This window comes from Tursiops truncatus, chromosome 7 (genome assembly GCF_011762595.2).
Source record: "Tursiops truncatus isolate mTurTru1 chromosome 7, mTurTru1.mat.Y, whole genome shotgun sequence".
Classification (NCBI taxonomy): domain Eukaryota; kingdom Metazoa; phylum Chordata; class Mammalia; order Artiodactyla; family Delphinidae; genus Tursiops; species Tursiops truncatus.
In genome coordinates this window covers 5690221-5711625 of record NC_047040.1, presented here as the reverse complement: position 1 = coordinate 5711625, position 21405 = coordinate 5690221, and the positions used below count along the sequence as shown (strand labels likewise).

The 21405-nt window shown below is 43.1% G+C and overlaps 1 long non-coding RNA gene across 1 annotated transcript; it reads right to left on the bottom strand.

Annotated features, from left to right (window-relative positions):
* Nucleotides 1-15741: 15741 nt before the first annotated feature.
* Nucleotides 15742-21157, bottom strand: LOC109548038 (uncharacterized). The gene is made up of 3 exons (XR_002174038.2): nt 21043-21157; nt 20172-20256; nt 15742-15947 (listed from the first exon to the last, which is right to left on the bottom strand). It is a non-coding gene; the product is annotated as an uncharacterized lncRNA (long non-coding RNA).
* Nucleotides 21158-21405: the final 248 nt, after the last annotated feature.

Sequence of the window (21405 nt, the reverse complement as noted above, 5' to 3'; positions counted from 1 at the left end):
TTTGTTTGGCATAGGGTGACCAGCACTGGAGCTTGCTGGTTGTTGAGCGGAGCTGGGTCTTAACATTGAGATGGAGATGTCTGGAAGAGCTTTTGCCATTTGATACTACATGGAGCCAGGATGTCTCTGGTGGACCAATGTCCTGAACTCAGCTCTCCCACCTCAGAGGCACAGACCTGACAACTGGCCGGAGCACCAAGGCCATGTCAGCCACACAGCCAAGTATGTGGGGAGTTTCTTGCCTTTTAGGAAGTCTGAGGTCTTCTGCCAGCATTCAGTAGGTGTTCTGTAGGAGTTGTTCCACATGTAGATGTATTTCTGATGTATTTGTGGGGTGGAAGGTGATCTCCACGTCTTATTCTTCTGCCATCTTGAAGGTCTCTCCACAAATCTGAATTTTTGACTCCCTTTTCCCGTCTCCTTCTTGGGCATCATGCTTCATCTTACTTGGAAATACACAATTTCCTATTTTGGTCTTTGTCATCTTTACCCAATATTTTCTTTATTTTGATCCAAAATACTGTTGAATGTTTTAACAAATTCCCTCCACTCGTTGCCACATGTACATCAGTTTGGAGGTACTGCTTTATAACTTCAGCTTCGTATTGCCCAGAGCAATGCAGCTCTGGTTACCATGGCTGCTATTTAGAAAGTGAGAAAACCAATATGTGACATGAGAACATTTGTTCTGGTTAAATGACTAGTCTCAAGGTATCACAGTGTCTCTTCTCATTACTTGAAGCTGAAGTAAATTTTATTTTAAAACACAGCATGTGTATCGATGTCATCTCTTCCATTGCCATCTAGATTCATATTGAATACATTATGTTAATTGGCTCAGCAAAGAATGAAGGGAGGCATAGGGAATAGCAGTGTTTCATAATTGGAGAGAAAAGGAGCCATGCCAGTTTTGTAAAATACCACATTAATTATTAAACAAATTAACAGAGAGTCATGGAATTCCAAAAATAGACTGCAGCAGATGGAGGTGCTCCTTGGAGCTCACTACTTTTGAGTTGCAGTTTCTTTGACAGAAGCAAGGTTAAGCCTTGTTCACTGTAAGAAGCTGGCCCCTGCTCTGCACACCATAGCCATCTCCCAGGAGGGTGTCTATCTACTTGCCCATCTCCAACCCCACCTCTGGGGTCTGATTGTGTGGGTAGGATGGGGCCTTGGGAACAGCATTTTGAATGAGAACTCCAGTGATTCTGATGCTCAGCCAGAGTAGGAAATCGCTGTTAGCAGGATCTCCATGGAGGGCATACCCCAGGACGCCAAGCTCTGGGAAGAAAGCCTGGCTGATTGCATGGCCATCCCACCATGGGGTGTGACAAAAATGCCACTTTGCCTGCATCTCCCACCATCCCATCCAACTTTGCTCAGCAGAGGTACATTCTTTTGCCTCTGACTGTAAACTCTGGCTGGTCCATAGGCTTCCTTTCACTTTTATATAATTGATGGTCCCAGTCCTGCAGCCATTATAGCTTTGCAGCTCAGATACAGGAATGATGGATTCTAGGAATTCAAATTTTGAGATAACCCATATATTAGTTTTCCAGGGCTGCCGTAACGATGCCCCACAAACTGGGTGGCTTACACAACAGTTTAGGTTTCATAGTTCTAGAGCCGGGAAGTCTGAAATCAAGATGTCAGCAGGGTTGGTTCCTTTGGAGGGGTAGGAGGGAAGGTTCCGTTGCAGGCCTCTCTCCTCAGCTTATTAATGGTCATCTCCTTCCCCCACCCTCCAGCCCCCATGGTCTTTCCTCTGTGCTTGTCTCTGCGTCCAAAGATCCCCTCTTTAAAAGGACACCAGTCATATTGAATTAAGGGCACCTTCCCCAAAGACCTCATCTTAACTCAATCATCTGCAAAGATCCTACTTCAAAATAAGGTCACTTTCACATAAACTGGGGGTTAGGACCTCAACATTTTGGAGGGAAACCTAATTCAGCTGGTAACAACCAATTAGGCCACTGTGAGTGAAAAGATCAGTGTGATCTTAAGAGTAAGTTACAAACTTTAGAAAACATGGGCTAGAAGCCATTTAAGTCTGATTGAATTGGATGTATTCACAATTCATTGCATAATTGCATTACCTTGTTGCTGGTTCCTGCTCTGAAGGCCCGTTGATAAGCTGATGACTACCCCACTTTGTTCACTAAGTGATGAGTTTAGGAATACCTCTTACCCAGAACGAGTAAATATTCTTTCCCCTAGACACAATAACTTCCAAGCACTCTAGGGCACACTGTGATTAGGAAAGCTAATTAGCATGGAACATGTAAACTGGCATAAAGTTAGTATTTGCCAGTGAATCAGGTAAATTCCTGACTTTTTGAGTTTCCATCTGGGTGAAGCTCTTGGCCTGGGGCTTGGCTCCTGGTGAGTGAAGCTGGAGGGAGCAGTCACTTCCCCTACTCCTCCTCCTGTGCCCTATGCCCCCTGTCTGCTGCTCAGTGCCGCAGGGACCATGTCAGACTCCTGCTCTCCCTCCTGGATGCTGGCTTTCACAGCCATCTGTAGCTGTGCTGGGCTCCCTTTTTGTGTGAAGTCTGCAGAAATCCTGAGAGAAATTCACATGTCCCCCCAACCCCAGACCAGGGCTGGCAGAGGGTGGAGCTGGGGCAGCGCCATGGTTCCCGGCCTGAGCACAGCTGCAGAGGGAGAGAGCAGAAATCCTTCTCAGGGATTTCAAAGCGTACAGCTATTCTGGATGTTTCCATCAACTGCACGAGGTTTATTTTATAGCTGACACTTGCCAGCTTTCCCATCAGACCTCCCTGGCCTCCTGTGCACCAATCCGATTCAGTAACAGAACCACACCGACCGTAAACCCAAGTCCTGCTAGACTCTACCTCCTCCTGCCCCTCAGCCAATCTGCCGTCTAGGGTTGGCCCTCTGACCACACCCACCTCTTCTTGTGCTCCGCCCACACCTTCACTCAGCCTTCCTCTACTCCCTCTGAACTATCGCAGTAGCCTCCTACCGTGCCCCCCTGGGGGCAGCACACCGTATCACCTCCTTTCTTCCAGCAGGATCAGGTTCTTGGAGGGGGAGGCTCCTGCACTACCTAGTTGTGAGATCTTGGGCAAGATTCCAACCCTCTGTGCCCCAGTTGTCTCACCTGTAAGTTGAGATGATGATGATTATACTACCTACATCGCAGGGTTACTGTGAGGAGTAAATGAGATATGTAAACCACTTCACACAGTAAGTGCTCAGTTAAATGTATCTATTCTTAGACGCCTTCTCAGCATGACCCTAAAGCATCAGCTCCATATTTCTTATCACACATAAAACAGTTATTTTTATATCTTTTTACCCCCATTAGAGTATAAGCCTCTCTCTTATTCATTTTGCTTACCCAGTACTTAGTATCATGCCCAGAATACACTAGGTCCTCAGTAAATAGTTGAAAGATGAATGTATGGAAGAATGGAGTCATGGAAGAATGAATCCCAACATTTGAACCATCAGTGCTCTTTATCCTGTTTAGTTGTAAAAGCTCAAATTTATTTCTGGCTTAAAATGAATGACCTATAAAGGTTAGGAGACTAAAAGAGGTTTTTGAAAGTTAATATGTAGACATAGAAGTAAATGTTGACCCTGTAGAAATGTTTCCACTCTTAATTACAGTGGTTGCTATCTTTCCTGCTATAATAATAGTGTTCTCCTTAAGCAAAGCCTTTTTAGAAATTCTTTATATAAAGGCACATGATTTTTAAAACAAAATCTTGTATTCTGTATTATACAAATTGTAATCTTTTCATCCCAGTCATGTCTTTTAATAATAAAGCTTAAGGTTTATGTGTAAAATACAAGAACCACAGTTTTCATATGAAGGCAAAAACTACCTGAATTACCTTCAAACTAATTCAAACAAGGAAAGACATTTTTAAGATGAAAACAGTGTAAAATATTCCATTTTTCTGAAATCCATCTTTAATGTTCATCATGGCCAATTTTATGTGCCAATTTGGCTGTGCCACGGTGCCCAGTTTTTGGTCAACCACAAGTCTAGACGTTGCTGCAAAGGTATTTTTTTAGATGTGATTAACATTTAAATCAGTGGACTTTGAGTAAAGCAGATGACCCTCCATCATGTGGGTGGGCCTTGTCCAATCAGTTGAAGATCTTAAGGGAAAAGACTGAGGTCCCCTGAAGAGAAAGGTATTCTACCTCCAAATGTCCTTCAGACTTCAGCTGCATCATCTTCCCTTTCCCTGGGTCTCCAGCTTCAGGCCTGCCCTGTAGAATTTGGACTTGTCAGCCCCTGTAATCTCATGAGCCAATTCCTTAATATAAAGTAAATCTCGCTCGCTCGCTCTCTCTTTCTCCCTTTATACACACACACATACACACATCCAACTATTGATTCTGTTTCCCTGTAAAATCCCGACTAATATAATATCCTTTGTAAAATTTTAAATGAGAGGTTTTTTTTTCTTTTCATTTGCATAAACAATTAAAACTTAATTTGGGGGTATTCCTACTCAGTGTGTAGAAATGGAAGAGAACCACATCAGTATGGCAGGGCCATGACTCAGTTTGGATTACCTACCCTCTAGGTTGTCTAATCCACATTCATCAAGAGCCCACCCCCTGCAGGCACAGCACAGGCTTTTAGGTTGCCTGCTAGTAAATTCCATTGAAGTCATCAAAATGACCACTAGACATGAATCAGCATCATGTTTTACTAGGATTGCTGAGGGCTTTGGAGTAAAATAATAGTAGCCCTGCAAACATCTACGTGCACCACAAAATGAGGGGAGCCCCTCAGCTTTTCCTGCCGCCACTTCTGGCTCAGTCAGCAGAGGGTACTGTCCACTTGTCTGCCCCTCTGGGAAACACTCCTCCCAATCACGTGGTTCTAAGGGAAGCTGCCGTCTTTCTCCTGATCCCAAATCCCCGGCCACAGCGATGGTCCAGGGACACAAGGGCCACATCTGGCGGGTCACAGAGCTCCAAACACAGGCGACTAGTCCAGGACTAGGGACTTACATAACATGGTTCAAGCAGCCTTTCCCTGGGATTTTCTAACAGGAAATAACAGATGGTACATTCGTTTTTTAAACTTTCTAGTGACGACAAAAAATTCAATATTAAAGCAAATGTCAGACACGGGAGCCCCCTCTTCCTGCCTCAAGCCACTCACTGGAACTCAGCAGTCTCACAGGGAAGCCAAGTGACCAAAGGAGGAGACAAGCGTTTCCATGAAATCCTAAGACAAGGTTCCTGGAAGATCCTTGGGAGCCCTCAAGGAAGGGTTATGTTTCCATCTGTTGCTTCTGGACCTCTAAAAGCAGTTTAGTCTGAGTCAGTACAGCCCAGTTCTCCTATATCACCTGTCAGGTACTCTTGTTTTCTCTTAAGTTCACACGAAACCAACTCAAAATTTTGGCTGAATCTCTTCCCTCCCTGAATGAACTGAAGTGAATTGAGGGACACAGAGCTTCTATGCTGGCATGAAGTCACACGGGGCCGTAGTAGCCGCTACATTTAGCTGCTGACACATTTCCACTCCTCACCCCTGGACGCAGAGGGGGTTAGGCCCTAGGACCACAGCAGCAATTATGAGGTCAGTAACTGGGGTGCAATATATGCACCCCAATGTTCACAGCAGCACTATTCACAATAGCCAAGACGTGGAGGCAACCTAAATGTCCATCGACAAATGAAAGGATAAAGATGTGGTATACACACACACACACACACACACACACACACACACACATATACACAATGGAATATTAGTCATAAAAAAGAATGAAATAATGCCATTTGCAACAACATGGATGGACCTAGAGATTATCATACTAAGTGAAGTAAGTGAGACAGAGAAGGACAAATATCATATGATATCACTTACATGCGGAATCTAAAAAAAAGTGATGCAATTGAACTTATTTATGAAACAAATAGACTCACAGGCGTAGAAAACAAACATACGGTTACCAGAGGGGATAGTGGCATAGAGAGAGAGTTTGGGATTAACATATACACACTATTATATATAAAATAAACAACCAGGACCTACTGTATAGCACAGGGAACTATATCAATGTCTTATAATAACCTATAATGGAAAAGAATCTGAAAAAGAACAGATATATAACTGAATCACTTTGCTGTGCACCTGAAGCTTGCACAACATTGTAAATTAGCTATTCTTCAATTTTAAAAAATGGTTATGGAAATAAAACACATGACCCCAGTAGAGTCTATTTCCCAGGATTAATGTACAGATGCCAGGAGCAGCGATTACTGTCTCCTGGGGTTGCAAGGTTGGAAGGCTCTGAAGGTGGGTCTCACCATGATCCTCCCCCAAGAACAAGGTGCTTCTGCATCTGGAGCAGATGAAGCCAGGTGGGGAAATGCAGCGGTCAGAGAAAACAGCCTGTGAGCAGCCCTGCTCACTGAGGTCCTCCTTCCCCTTTGCTGCACCGGCTCTTCAGCCCCACCAGTTCTCACAGAGCCCCACTTCTATTCCTGAGACCGTAAACCTACTTGTACCTCAGGTCTAATAGAACCCCTGACTCGTCCCCTGGAGCTGCACTCCTATCGAGGAGACTTGCCCAGTAGAACTGGCCCTGCAGGTGGACATCTGCCTGAGATGCTCTCCACTTTTGCTACACTCCACGTCCTCCATCACCTGCCCCATGGAACACAGGTATGACACATACTTTAGGGACAATACAGTAATGTAAAATTAATTTTAAATAATGATGCTTATCTCTCTTAGAATGCACCTAATTAACTACGGGGCCATGCCTTTACTTTTTCAAGCCAAGAGAAGACTGAACTAGGCTTCCTTTCTTTCTCCCACTTGAAAGTCTCCCAAGATCCCCATGCTTATAGCCTCCCACCATCCAGGGCAGGAATTTCTCAAAGACCTTTCACTGCTGTAAGGATTTTAGGCCTCAGAGAGGGCTTTAGGTATTACTGTTTGAAAGCAGATGCTCTTTCTTTCTTTCTTTTTTTTTTTTTTTACTTAGTGTCTGTGTCACTTTTTTTCTGAATTTTTGAATTTTATTTTATTTTTTTATACAGCAGGTTCTTATTAGTCATCAATTTTATACACATCAGTGTACACATGTCAATCCCAATGGCCCAGTTCGTCACACCACCACCCTCGTTCCCCTGCCGCTTTCCCCGCTTGGTGTCCACACCTTTGTTCTCTACATCTGTGTCTCAATTTCTCCCCTGCAAACTGGTTCATCTGTACCATTTTTCTAGGTTCCATATATATGCGTTAATATACAATATTTGTTTTTCTCTTTCTGACTTACTTAACTCTGTATGACAGTCTCTAGATCCATCCACGTCTCAACAAATGACCCAATTTTGTTCCTTTTTATGGCTGAGTAATATTCCGTTGTATATATGTACCACATCATCTTTATCTATTGGTCTGTTGGCATTTAGGTTGTTTCCATGACCTGGCTACTGTAAATAGTGCTGCAATGAACATTGGAGTGCATGTGTCTTTTTGAATTATGGTCTTCTCTGGGTATATGCCCAGTAGTGGGATTGCTGGGTCATATGGTAATTCTATTTTTAGTTTTTTAAGAAACCTCCATACTGTTCTCCATAGTGGCTGTATCAATTTACATTCCCACCAACAGTGTTAAGAGGGTTCCCTTTTCTCCACACCCTCTCCAGCATTTGTTGTTTATAGATTTTCTGATGATGCCCATTCTAACTGGTGTGAGGTGATACCTCATTGTAGTTTTGATTTGCATTTCTCTAATAATTAGTGATGCTGAGCAGCTTTTCATGTGCTTCTTGGCCATCTGTATATCTTCTTTGGAGAAATGTCTGTTTAGGACTTCTGCCCATTTTTGGATTGGGTTGTTTGTTTTTTTTTAATATTGAACTGCATGAGCTGTTTATATATTTTGGAGATTAATCCTTTGTCCATTGATTCATTTGCAAATATTTTCTCCCATTCTGAGGGTTGTCTTTTCATCTTGTTTACGGTTTCCTTTGCTGTGCAAAAGCTTTTATGCTTCATTAGGTCCCATTTGTTTATTTTTGTTTTTATTTCCATTACTTTAGGAAGTGGATCAAAAAAGATCTTGCCGTGATTTATGTCAAAGAGTGTTCTTCCTAAGTTTTCCTCTAAGAGTTTTATAGTGTATCGTCTTACATTTAGGTCTCTAATCCATTTTGAGTTTATTTTTGTGTATGGTGTTAGGGAGTGTTCTAATTTCATTCTTTTATATGTAGCTGTCCAGTTTTCCCAGCACCACTTAATTAAGAGGCTGTCTCTTCTCCATTGTATATCCTTGCCTCCTTTGTCATAGATTAGTTGATATTGATGCATGGGTTTACCTCTGGGCTTTCTATCTTGTTCTATTGATCTATGTTTCTCCTTTTGTGCCCATACCATATTGGCTTGATTACTGTAGCTTTGTAGTATAGTCTGAAGTCAAGGAGTCTGATTCCTCCAGCTCCGTTTTTTTCCCTCAAGACTGCTTTTGCTATTTGGGGTCTTTTGTGTCTCCATACAAATTTTAAGATGACGTGTTCTAGTTCCGTAAAAAATGCCATTGGCAATTTGATAGGGATTGCAATGAATCTGTAGACTGCTTTGGGTAGTATAGTCATTCTCACAATATTGATTCTTCCAACCCAAGAACATGGCATATCTCTCCATCTGTTGGTATCACCTTTAATTTCTTTCATCAGTGTCATAGTTTTCTGCATACAGGTCTTTTGTCTCCTTGGGTAGGTTTATTCCTAAGTATTTTATTCATTTTGTTGCAATGGTAAATGGGAGTGTTTCCTTAATTTCTCTTTCAGATTTTTCATCATTAGTGTATAGGAATGCAAGAGATTTCTGTGCATTAATTTTGTATCCTGCAACTTTCCCAAATTCATTGATTAGCTCTAGTAGTTTTCTGGTGGCATCTTTAGGATTCTCTATGTATAGTATCATGTCATCTGCAAACAGTTACAGTTTTACCTCTTTTTTTCTGATTTGGATTCCTTTTATTTCTTTTTCTTCTCTGATTGCCATGGCTAGGATTTCCAAAGCTATGTTGAATAATAGTGGCAAGAGTGGACATCCTTGTCTTGTTCCTGATCTTAGAGGAAATGCTTTCAGTTTTTCACCATTGAGAATGTTTGCTGTGGGTTTGTTGTATATGGCCTTTATTACGTTGAGGTAGGTTCCCTCTATGCTCACTATCTGGAGAGTTTTTATCATAAATCGGTGTTGAATTTTGTCAAAAGCTTTTTCTGCATCTATTGAGATGATCAAATGGTTTTTATTCTTCAATAGTTAATATGGTGTATCACATTGATTGATTTGCATATATTGAAGAATCCTTGAATCCCTGGGATAAATCCCACTTGATCATGCTGTATGATCCTTTTACTGTGTTGCTGGATTCTGTTTGCTAGTATTTTGTTGAGGATTTTTGCATCTATATTTATCAGTGATATTGTTCTGTAATTTTCTTTTTTGTAGTACCTTTGTCTGATTTTGGTGTCAGGGTGATGGTGGCCTCATAGAATGAGTTTGGGAGTGTTCCTGCCTCTGCAATTTTTTGGAAGAGTTTGAGAAGGATGGGTGTTAGTTGTTTTCTAAATGTTTGATAGAATTCACCTGTGAAGCCATCTGCTCCTGGACTTTTGTTTGTTGGAAGATTTTTAATCACAGCTTCAAGTTCATAACTTGTGATTGGTCTGTTCATGTTTTCTTTTTCTTCCTGGTTCAGTCTTGGAAGGTTATACCTTTCTAAGAATTTGTCCATTTCTTCCAGGTTGTGTATTTTATTGGCATAGAGTTGTTTGTAGTAGTCTCTTAGGATGCTTTGTATTTCTTCAGTGTTTGTTGTAACTTCTCCTTTTTCATTTCTAAGTTTATTGATTTGAGTCCTCTCCCTCTTTTACTTGATGAGTCTGGCTAATGGTTTATCAATTTTGCTTATCTTCTCCAAGAACCAGATTTTAGTTTTATTGATCTTTGTTATTGTTTTCTTTGTTTCTATTTCATTTATTTCTGCTCTGATCATGATGATTTCTTTCCTTCTGCTAACTTTGGGTTTTGTTTGTTCTTCTTTCTCTAGTTACTTCAGGTGTAAGGTTAGATTGTTTATTTGAGATTTTTCCTGTTTCTTGAGGTAGGCTTGTATAGCTATAAATTTCCCTCTTAGAACTGCTTTTGCTGCATCCCATATGTTTTGGATCATTGTGTTTTCATTGTCATTTGTCTGTAGGTATTTTTTTTATTTCCTCTTTGATTTCTTCAGTGATCTCTTGGTTATTTAGTAATGTATTGTTTAGCCTCCATGTGTTTGTGTTTTTTACGTTTTTTTCCCTGTAATTGATTTCTAATCTCATAGCGTTGTGGTCAGAACAGATGCTTGATATGATTTCAATTTTCTTACATTTACTGAGGCTTGATTTGTGACCCAAGATGTGATCTATCCTGGAGACTGTTCCATGCGCACTTGAGAAGAAAGTGTAATCTGCTGTTTTTGGATGGAATGTCCTATAAATATCAATTAAATCTATCTGGTGTATTGTGTCATTTAAAGCTTCTGTTTCCTTATTCATTTTCATTTTTGATGGTCTGTCCATTGGTGTAAGTGAGGTGTTAAAGTCCCCCACTATTATTGTGTTACTGTCAGTTTCCTCTTTTATAGCTGTTAGCAGTTGCCTTATGTATTGAGGTGCTCCTATGTTGGGTGCATATATATTTATAATTGTTATATTTTCTTCTTGGGTTGATCCCCTGATCATTATGTAGTGTCCTTCCTTGGCTCTTGTAACATTCCTTATTTTAAAGTCTATTTTATCTGATATGAGTATAGCTACTCCAGCTTTCTTTTGATTTCCATTTGCATGGAATATCTTTTTCCATCCCCTCACTTTCAGTCTGAATGTGTCCCTATGTCTGAAGTGGGTCTCTTGTAGACAGCATATATATGGGTCTTGTTTTTGTATCCATTCAGCGAGCCTGTGTCTTTTGGTTGTAGCATTTAAACCATTCAGTTTAAGGTAATTATCGATATGTATGTTCCTAGGACCATTTTCTTAATTGTTTTGGGGTTTTTTTGTAGGTCCTTTTCTTCTCTTGTGTTTCCCACTTAGAAAAGTTCCTTTAGCATTTGTTGTGGAGCTGGTTTGGTGGTGCTGAATTCTCTTAGCTTTTGCTTATCTGTAAGGCTTTTGATTTCTCCATCAAATCTGAATGAGATCCTTGCCAAGTAGAGTAATCTTGGTTTTAGGTTCTTCCCTTTCATCACTTTAAGTATATCATGCCACTCCTTTCTGGCTTGTAGAGTTTCTGCTGAGAAATCAGCTGTTAAGCTTATGGGAGTTCCCTTGTATGTTATTTGTCATTTTTCCCTTGCTGCTTTTCATAATTTTTCTTTATTTTTGATTTTTGCCAATTTGATTACTATGTGTCTTGGCATGTTTCTCCTTGGGTTTATCCTGTATAGGACTCTCTGTGCTTCCTGGACTTGGGTGGCTATTTCCTTTACCATCTTAGGGAAGTTTTCTACTATAATCTCTTCAAATATTTTCTCTGGTCCTTTCTCTCTCTCTTCTCCTTCTGGGACCCCTATAATGTGAATGTTGTTGTGTTTAATGTTGTACCAGAGATCTCTTAGTCTGTCTTCATTTCTTTTCATTCTTTTTTCTTTATTCTGTTCCACAGCAGTGAATTCCACCATTCTGTCTTCCAGGTCACTTATCTGTTCTTCTGCCTCAGTTATTCTGCTATTGATTCCTTCCAGTGTAGTTTTCATTTCAGTTATTGTATTTTTCATCTCTGTTTGTTCTTTAATTCTTCTAGGTCTTTGTTAAACATTTCTTGCATCTTCTCGATCTTTACCTCCATTCTTTTTCTGAGGTCCTGGATCATCTTCACTATCATTATTATGGATTCTTTTTCTGGAAGGTTGCCTAGCTCCACTTCATTTACTTGTTTGTCTGGGGTTTTATCTTGTTTCTTCATCTGGTACATAGCCCTCTGCCTTTTCATCTTGTCTATCTTTCTGTGAATGTGGTTTTTGTTCCACAGGCTGCAGGATTGTAGTTCTTCTTGCTTCTCACAGATGTTCTTTCTGTTGTCTTGCTTTTCCTCTCCCTTCCCCCCATCGACCTCTGCACCTCAGCAGGAAAATGCACAGGCCTGGAGAGGGAGACCCCACCCCTGCACCGCCCTGCGCAGGTGCTGGCTGGGGAGCTGGGCGCCAACAGGAGAGTGAGGGGTGCTCAGACACTCTTCATGCAGCTGCCAGTGGTACCCATGACCCTTCCCACAGCCTCTCTGAGGGCCTGACCAGCTGCAGCTGCTGGGAGCACAGTAGACCTTTGTGAAAACCAGCAAATGAGTGAATCAAAGGAGCAGGGATTAGAGCCAGTGTGCCAGTTGGACGTGCATGTGGAACTCATTGGAGAACTGCCGAGTCCCCTTTCTCCACTGAACTGTGTGTGTCTGTAACCCAGAACACACCCTTGCAAAACGGGAACAGCAAAGTGGCAACTGCACAGAGCCCCCTGCTGTAACCCAGCTCCTACACCATGCTGTCACCACACTCTGCCCCATGTTTGTGTTCACTCATCTCCTATCAAACCCAAGGTGGGTCTCCTATCCACCCCATGGACACACAGCCATTCTGAAATAAGGAAGCCCACATCCTCAAAGCTAAGCCAGTTCACCCAGCTGGTGCATGATGGAGCTGGGATCAGTGTCAGACCCGCCCACCCCACTGCCTGAGTTCTGCACCTCCCAAATGGGTCCCCTGTTGGCCATCATTCTCTTGGTCTCGGGACCCCCACTTGGAGATGGGTGTCATTATTCCTGTGAGGTGTGGATGGCTCTACAATGGAGGTGGTTCTCACAGGGGAGCAGGGGAGATTTTGGTCCCCAGGGGATATCTGGCAATGTCTGGAGACATCTCCACAACCTGGGGGTGGTGCTGGAGTTTGCTACTGGTATCTAGTGGGTAACAGTCAGGGATGCCAGTAAACAAGCTACAGTGCACAGGACAGCCCCTAAAATAAAGACGTCTTCAGCCCCAAATGGCCATCGTGCTGAGGTTGAGAAAACTGCCCTATAAGATCCCTCCATAACTAAGCCCCTACTGGTTTCCCAAATTAGCCGAAAACATGGTTAAGGGAGAGCACAGACTGCTCTCACTAATTATTCATTCATTTGACCAGTATTTACTGAGCACCAGCTATGGGCCAAGCACTCCTCTAACTGCTGGAGACTTAACAGTGAACCAGACAGATCTGCTCACCTGGAGCAGATATTCTAAGCAGAGCTGAGGAGAAAGACAGATGCAAAATGAATCAACAAACAGAAAAATGGCAGATGCTGATAAGAGCTATTTGGAGAATTGCAACAAGGTGGTGTAGTAGGGAGGGATGAGGTGTCTGATTTTGATCTGGTGGTCAAAGTGGTCCCCTGCAGGAGTGACATTTAAGCTGAACCACAAGGAGATGCCAGCCACCCATGTATCAGAAAGAGAGTTTTCTAGGCAGAGGCGAGAGTGATTGCAAAGATTCAAGACAGGAAGGGGCTTGTTGTGTCTGAGGAACAGACAAAAGCCAACGTAGGAAAGGAAGACAGGAGGGAGGCAGGTGGGACAAATGTCACTTGGGTGTGAGGGGATCCACTGGAGGGTCTGATAGGAGACTGATGGGCTCTGGTCTGTTTCCAGAGATGGCCCACTGATGTAGATGGGCTAGAAGAGAGCAGGGAAGTCCATTAGATGGTTACCAGGTAATCCAGGGGGAGTGATGGGGGCGTGGACGGTGTGGTGAGAGTGGGATAAAGGGAAGTGCAGAGATGGGGGACGGGGGGAGGATTTCAAGAACGAGGAGTTCTTTAGGGAGGGGTGAGGGCAGGACAGGAATCCAGGGTAAGTCCTGTATGCAGCCTGAGCAAAGGAGACCTGGACAAGAAGCAAGTTGGGGTGCAGTTCAAACTGAGCCAGTTCAGCTTCAGATGCGCACGTGATCCCCCTGTGGACCTGTAGGCAGGCAGCTGGATCTCATCAGTGGACTGGAGTTCCCAGAGGATGGAGCTGGAGAGAAGGGCTTAGGAGCTTCTCAGGAGTTACTGAAATGAATCCTCCCCCCACCCCCATTTGGTTTTTGCCTCTGAATGGGGTACTGATGGGGTGAGACCATGCCGGGAGCAGGCGAGGTCATCTCCCAGAACGTCATGCCTGCCATTGAGTTCTTTCTAAATGTAACAGGCGACTTCTTTTCTTTCTATACCCTTGAATATGTGCAAACCGCCTTCTACAAAAGGCGAGCTCTGGGCTCTGAGGTCCCGTAATGAACAGGAGAGCAGGAATATTGAGGAGGGATGGGAGGCAGGGTCATGGGGAGGAAGGACATGAGCAGCTCTCATCCGATGCTGGGACCTCTGCACACTCACTGACACTTACAGGGACTTATCCCCAGAGGAGAGTGGACAGTCCTCTGGCACAATTGACTGAGCACAGTGACTTGCAGCTCCTGGAAATTTGCACATGTGCCTGGAATTATGGAACGTGCCTGGCCTGTCTTGAGGAAGCAGCTTCCCTGACCTAATTTATAATAATGCCTGACAATGACCGTGGCTGGATCCCAGAGGCAGCACCATGGCCTCCACCCTTTTGATGGTCCCCAGGTACCCCCCACCAGATCTCCTGCCCTCTCACATGTGGCTTCCTGGACAAGAGAGGCAAGAGTGGCTCTTTCGCCCTCAGGGACTAATTTCTTAGAATTAACGACCTTTTAAAAGAGAAAGAGCTCAGCTTTGTCACTCTAATACAATGGTTCCTGAATTCTTCAGGGAATTAGCTAGGTCTTATTCCTGCTTCAAAGACAAGCAGCTGAGAGAGGCAGAAATGGGAATGGGGAAGAAAGAATCTGAACATTTTCTGACTGCCCACTACATACCAGGTGTTGTACTTGGTGAAGATGTGTTTCCTCACTGAAGTCTCACAGTAACTCTTCCAGGTGGGTGTTGTCTGGGTTAGACTAGAGATTCAGAGAGGTTGAGTAACTTGCTCAAGTAATGTAAAAATAATAGGAAGGAAAATGCTCTCAACCTTGGGGTCTTCAAAGATGCCTGTGACCCCTCTGCTGCCACCCTGATGGTTCCAGCAAGCTGTCACATTAACCTCATGACAAGGCCCTGTTTTGAGAACTGTGATTGAAGAACTACTTGTCTCCAGGAAAATTTCTGCTGACCAATCTCAGCCACTCTTGGGCACAATTCAGTCATCGCGAGATAGTCACGGATGCTCAGCTCAGTTGCTGCCATCTCTCTGCCAGACTGACGGTGGTGGGAGGTTTGGGTTGGGGCCATCACGTTCTTATCACGTCACATCAACCACTAGCTCTGCTCGGACCCACCTGCCACATCCCTCACCTTGATTTGAAGATCAATATCTAGATTGCAAGGCCTAGAAAGGCTTACGTTACCTACTTAGCTGTCTGTTTGCCTTTGGGTTAGCGAGGTTTCATTTTCAGCGAAGTAGAACATGATCAACAATACAGATTGTTTAAAATGGCCGACTTTCTGCACTTCAAAGCATTTGGGGGGGAAATAAAATCACTATCCCTGATGAGGTAGAGAAAATTGTCAGGAACGTTTGACTCAAATGAAGACCATGGATCAACACTCTTCCAGGTTAAGTCAAAAAGTATGTAAAAGCCACTCTTTGAACCAATGCAGCTTTCTCTGATGCATTTGCAAAGCTTTCTCAGTGAATCTCATTGTGAGATAAAATTTTTTATTTTATTTAACAAACACATCTCTGCCAGATATGTTCTAAGTCATATACATATATTAATTCAAGAGTCCACATAATAAAACTGAAAAGTAGGTACTTTAGTAGGAAACACAGGCAAAGAACTACCCAAATTCACCAGCAGGTGGGTGGTGTTGCCAGCATCCAAGCTCAGGCTGCACTCCGCTATATCTAAAATGAAAAGAAAAACAGCTCCAAAAATGTCCCTGTTTCTTAAACAAATTGCAGAGAACCATACTTCAATATTCTTAATTACTTCCCCCAACCCTATTCCAACATTCCTTACACACATAACTCTGCCCTCAGGACTAACAATCACCAAATTCACTCTTTTGGCTCGGGAAAATATTCTGTAACCTATTAATAAACGTGTCTCCTTTTTAGATTAAATTATTACTCATAGTACACAGATCAAAATGGCCCTATTTGATCTTTGGCAAAAGATCAAATAGGGCCCACTAATCTGTTAAGATGTTGGAGTGAAAAGATTATCTCTGACAGATGAAAACAATTAGATATAAGCATAGGCTGTAATAAATTACTCCATGAGAAAGTAGACACCTTTTTTATTCCAAGACCTCTGACTAGTATCAAGAGTAGATTAAATGCATTCCTTTAGGGGAAATATATGCTATCAGAAAGTTCTGCAGAGTCTGATGAATTGATATTCATTGGAATGAAAGTGGAGAAGATACTCTATGTTAAGAATGTTTCTCCTAAGTTATTAGTATCCATTTATCATACCATCTAACATATCTGAAGCCCTGGATTATACATTTTACCACCCTTTGCTACTTTTATTTACTCCCTTTTCATGTGCATTCTCCTGTGCCTGCTTACCCAGCCTGGATCCCCCTGTTCAGCAAATAAATGACCATTGTATTAAAAACTCCTACTCTCTGTATCCCTGTCCTTCTGCTATATACTCCCAGCAAATGCCACACTCAGTTCTAGCTCTGCAGCCTGACAACTTAGTTCTTTTGTCTCAATTCCTAACCATCCTAAGCTGCAGATTCAGGACACAGCTAGTTCATGTTCTCCAGCCCCTGTGGACCTGAGTGCTCTTCTCAGTTCATTTACTTGTTCTTGGTTATCTACTGTCATGGGCAGAATTATGGCCCCAAAGTTGCCCCTGTTCTAATCCCCAAAACCTGGAATATGCTACATTGCATGGCAAAAACTAAAAAAAAAAAAAAAAAAAAACTTTGCAGATGTGATTAAGTTAAAGAACTAGAGATGGGAGAGATTATCCTGGATTATTTGATGAGCCAGTGTAATCACAAGTATCCTCATAAGAGGAAGACAGGAGGGTCAGAGTCAGAGAAGGAGAAGTGATGATGGAAGCAGGTCAGAGAAAGAGAGAGAGAGAGAGATTAGAAGATGTGATACCACTAGTTTTGAAGCTGGAGGATGTGGCACTGAGCCAAGGAATGTGGGCCTCCTTTAGAATCTGGAAAAGTCTAGAAAACATCCTCCCCTAGAGTCCACAAGGAACACAGCCCTGCTGACACCTTGATTTTAGCCCAGTACACCCTATTTGAACTTCTCATCTCCAGGAACTTAAAAGAATAAATTGGTGTTATTAAAGCCACTAAGTTTATTGAAATTTGTTAGAGCAGCAGTAGGAAATAGCACAATTATTCTTCCCATACCTCTAGAAAATACCCAAAACATCACCTCTCTCTTCACCAGTCAGTTCTAGATCCTCATTTCTCAACAGACCACCCCACCTACGATTTCACAAGGAAAAATAGTAAGTCAGATATTCCTTCATCAGTTAGTCACAGATCCCTTCCCCCATCCCCACACAGACACACAAACACATTCTTTCTTTACCCTGCCTTTTGTAAAGAACCACAAATTGGTTTCATTGATCTTTCTGTATAGTTTGTCTATTTTCAATTTTATCAATTCTGCTTTTATCTTTACTAGTGCTTTCCTTCTGCTTGCTTTGGGATTAGTTTACCTGTTTTTCTAATTTCTTACATTTCTTAAAGTGGAAATATAGGTTATTGGCTTGAGACCTTTCTTCTTGCTTAATATAAGCACTTAATGCTATTAATTTCCCTCTAAGCACTGCTTTAGCTGCATCCCACAAATCTTGATATGCTGTGTTTTCATTTCCATTAAGTTCAAAATATTTTCCAATACCCTTTGTGACTTCCTTTTTGACTCATGGTTATTTAAATGCTTCTGGTTTAATTTGAAAATATTTGAGGTTTTCCCAGATACTTTCTATTAATATCTAGTTTAATTCCATTATGACCAGAGAAACCCTCCCTTTTCATACCTATATTTTTCTCTCTGTCAATATATGTGTTCATGCTCCACCCATTCTTAAAAAGAGACCGATCCTTTGATCTTACTTTGTCATACCTATTATTCTCTAACTCCCTTTTACACTTGCTATCTCCCCACCTTCCCTCCCATTCACATCTGAACCATCTAAGTGCCTTTTGATATCTTCCTGCTTTCCTAAGCCTGGGGCTGTAGACTCTCATTGGTTTCATAAGCTTCTCTAGCCTTCTAAGAATCGTTCTTTTTGTTTAAAATAGCCAGCGTTCATTTCATTTGCTTCTAATCAGGAATCCTTATTAGTGTCGCTTAAAAGTACCAGAAATGTATCCCTTGGCCACAGCATGTCATAAATCCTCTCCCAGTTTCAGCATCTCTTCACTATGGCAACCACATCTTGTGAAATATAGCAGCAGATATAGAGGCACAGTGAACAGCAGCCAAGTGAGGAGAGCATTTCAAGAAGGAGGAGGTAATGAACTAGGGCACATTCTTTTGAGAGGTCACGTAAGGTGAAGGCTAAAAATGACCATTTGGTTTGGCAATGTGGAGGTCAACAGTGGGGTGGCCACATAATTCATCACACAAACCAAGGCCTTTTTGAGAGTGAAAGGAGTCACAATTAATTAATTGGCTATAAGCCAACACCGTAACAGGCAAACTGAGACATATGGTCTTCTTTTTCCAAGCATAGTGCCTTGAAAGAGTGGTTTTGGTGGAGCAGTAGGTTGAAAACACAACTGATGTGTGTGGAGAAGAGAATGGGAAGTGAGGAAGGAGACAGCTCTTTTGAAGAGGAAGAGAATAAAGAGCAGCTGAGAACTGGGGTGGGTAAGAGGAGGAGGAATGTGGGGTATGATTTTTATTTTCTTTCTCTTTGTTTTAAGATGAGACATATTATACCGTGTTTTCATTTTGATAAGAATTATCCAATAGACAGGGAGAAATGGGATAATAACAGGAAGGAATTTCTTGAGAAGTGAAAGGGAAGAGATGCAGTGGATGAGAGGGGCTGGCTGCAGACAGGAATGGAGACACTCCATCCACTTGAACAAGAGAGGTGTCTGCTGTGGGTTGAATTGTGTCCCCGCAAAAGATATGTCGTAGTCCTAACCTCCAGTGTCTGTGAATGTGACCTTATTTGAAAATAGGACCTTTGAAGATGTAATTATTAAAACGAGGTCATACTCCATTGGAATTAGGATTAGGTGGGCCGTAATCCAATCTGGTTAATGTCCATGTGATGACAGAGGCAGAGATTTGAGTGATGAATCTACAAGCCAGAACACCAAGGACTTCTGGCAACGCCAGAAGGGAAGAGAAAGGCATGGAATAGAGTCTCTCCTAGAGCCTTCAGGGAGAGTATGGTCCTTCTGACACTTTGATTTCTGAACTGTGAAAGGATACATTCCTGTTGTTTAAAAGTACCCAGTTTGCAGTACTTTGTTACAGCTGCCCCAGGAAAGTAACAAAGCATTAGAGCAGGGTTCTGATCCAGGGGGGCTGGGAAACAATAATGAGAAGATGAGGTTGCTTCCTTGTGATGAAGTAAGAAGGAAATGCTACACCTTCTATGTGTCAGCTAGGGGAAAGGTGAAGGTGAAATACCCTAGGACAGAGAAGAGAGACGATTAGCACCCTGGTTAAGAGATAATGAAAGACAATGACAAAGGATAACAAGAGTGCCTCGTGTGGGCAAAGAAGAAGGTTATAGGCAAACTGTCCTCCCTCCCCAGGTAAGCAAGCAGCCCAGAAAAACACTCATAAGTGATTGTGCCTACAATCGCCCTCAGTACTGACCACCTGCTTCCCCATGAAACTCTTCCCTCCTTGATTCCTTAAAGCTTCACTCTCCTTTTTCTCTCCTCCCTTCTGACCATCACATCTTTGTCTCTGTCTCAGGGCTCTTCTCCCCCCAACCTAGCCCCAACCAGCATTGCCCTTACACTCTGCTTTGGGCCCTGTTTTGCTCACTGCTTACTGGTCAACAGCAAGGGCACTGATGGTCCCACAGAGAGAAGCTCTCTGAGGGGGCCCAAGTTGAATGCACAAGGCTGTGGTCTCTCCTTCCCTCCCCAAAAGAGTTCCTCCACATTCTACCTCTGCTTCCATGAGGTTCAGTCAAGTGAAGACTCAGAACACTTCCTCCCAGGCACCTTTTCTGAGTCAACTTCTTGAGGAGGTTCTGCAGCAAAACAAGTGGAAAATTCGAGAAAATAAGACAGATCCTAGAGCACGATGTAGTGAAAGAAAGTCCAAGGTGACAAATAAAGAGAAACAGGTGAAGCTTGGAGGCGGAGTCTAAGGCTTCTGGGAGCCAATGGCAGCATTTAGGACCAGTGACAGCGCCAAAAGGGAGCCAGGGATGCTGCATGGGCTGGGGGGTCCTGGGAGGAGGGTGGGAGTTGAGGTGTGAATCTCAGTAAGGATGAAAACTTCCTAGTGAAGGCAAGTCTGAGAGACCAAGCACTGGGAGGCCAGGTAAAGATGTCTGGCGGGGAGGATCCATGACTAGAAGGCTGCACCCTTGGCTGGGATTTTAATCCCTCAAGCACTTGTTTTGGGGGCAGATGAGACCCACTCAAAGGTGGAACCCAGCTGTGGCTCTCCACAGCCACTGGGGGGCTGCTCACCCACACTCAGCTCTGTGCACAAGCCCTGGGGAGCTTTTACGACACTTGTAGACACCAGTGAGGTGTCACCCATGGGGGTGTTGGCAAATTTCCCGAGGTCCCATTGTTCTCTGGTAACCCAGCCAAGCCTCTATCCGCAGGAGGACAGAACTGGGCTCCCCGCAGGCTCACCTCCTTCCGGGAGCCTGAATCACTCCATTAATGACAAAATGGTTCAGGGCTCAGAACCACCTGGTTTGAATTTCTCTAGCTCTGTAATCTTTAGCTCCCACTCCGCCGCACCACCCACCTCCCATCTCTGCTGCTGCTCTGACATTAACATCTGTTCTCACACTCACCTGTTGGTTTTCTTAGATCCCCCTCCTTCTCTGCGGGATTCGCTTTGCCATCCTGTTAAAGCTGCACCCCAGTGATCTCTGAGCAGTTGACCGGCCCTGTGACCCAGCCAGCACTCACCAGGAGAAAGTTCCCAGAACCCTTGCGCCAGCTACAGATTGGTACTTGCCTCCTGCCATACAAGCATTACATCACAGGCTGCTGCAACCACCGACTTTCAACACCCCCTGAAAGGAGCTCAGGGTGGAGACCAGCAATGAGGCACTCTGAACTGGCAGAACAGGTCTTCAGATAGATATTTTCAGGAGGAGATTTTATGAGCCCAGTTCTTGCATCTCCTTGTATCTAGAAAAGCACTAAAATCC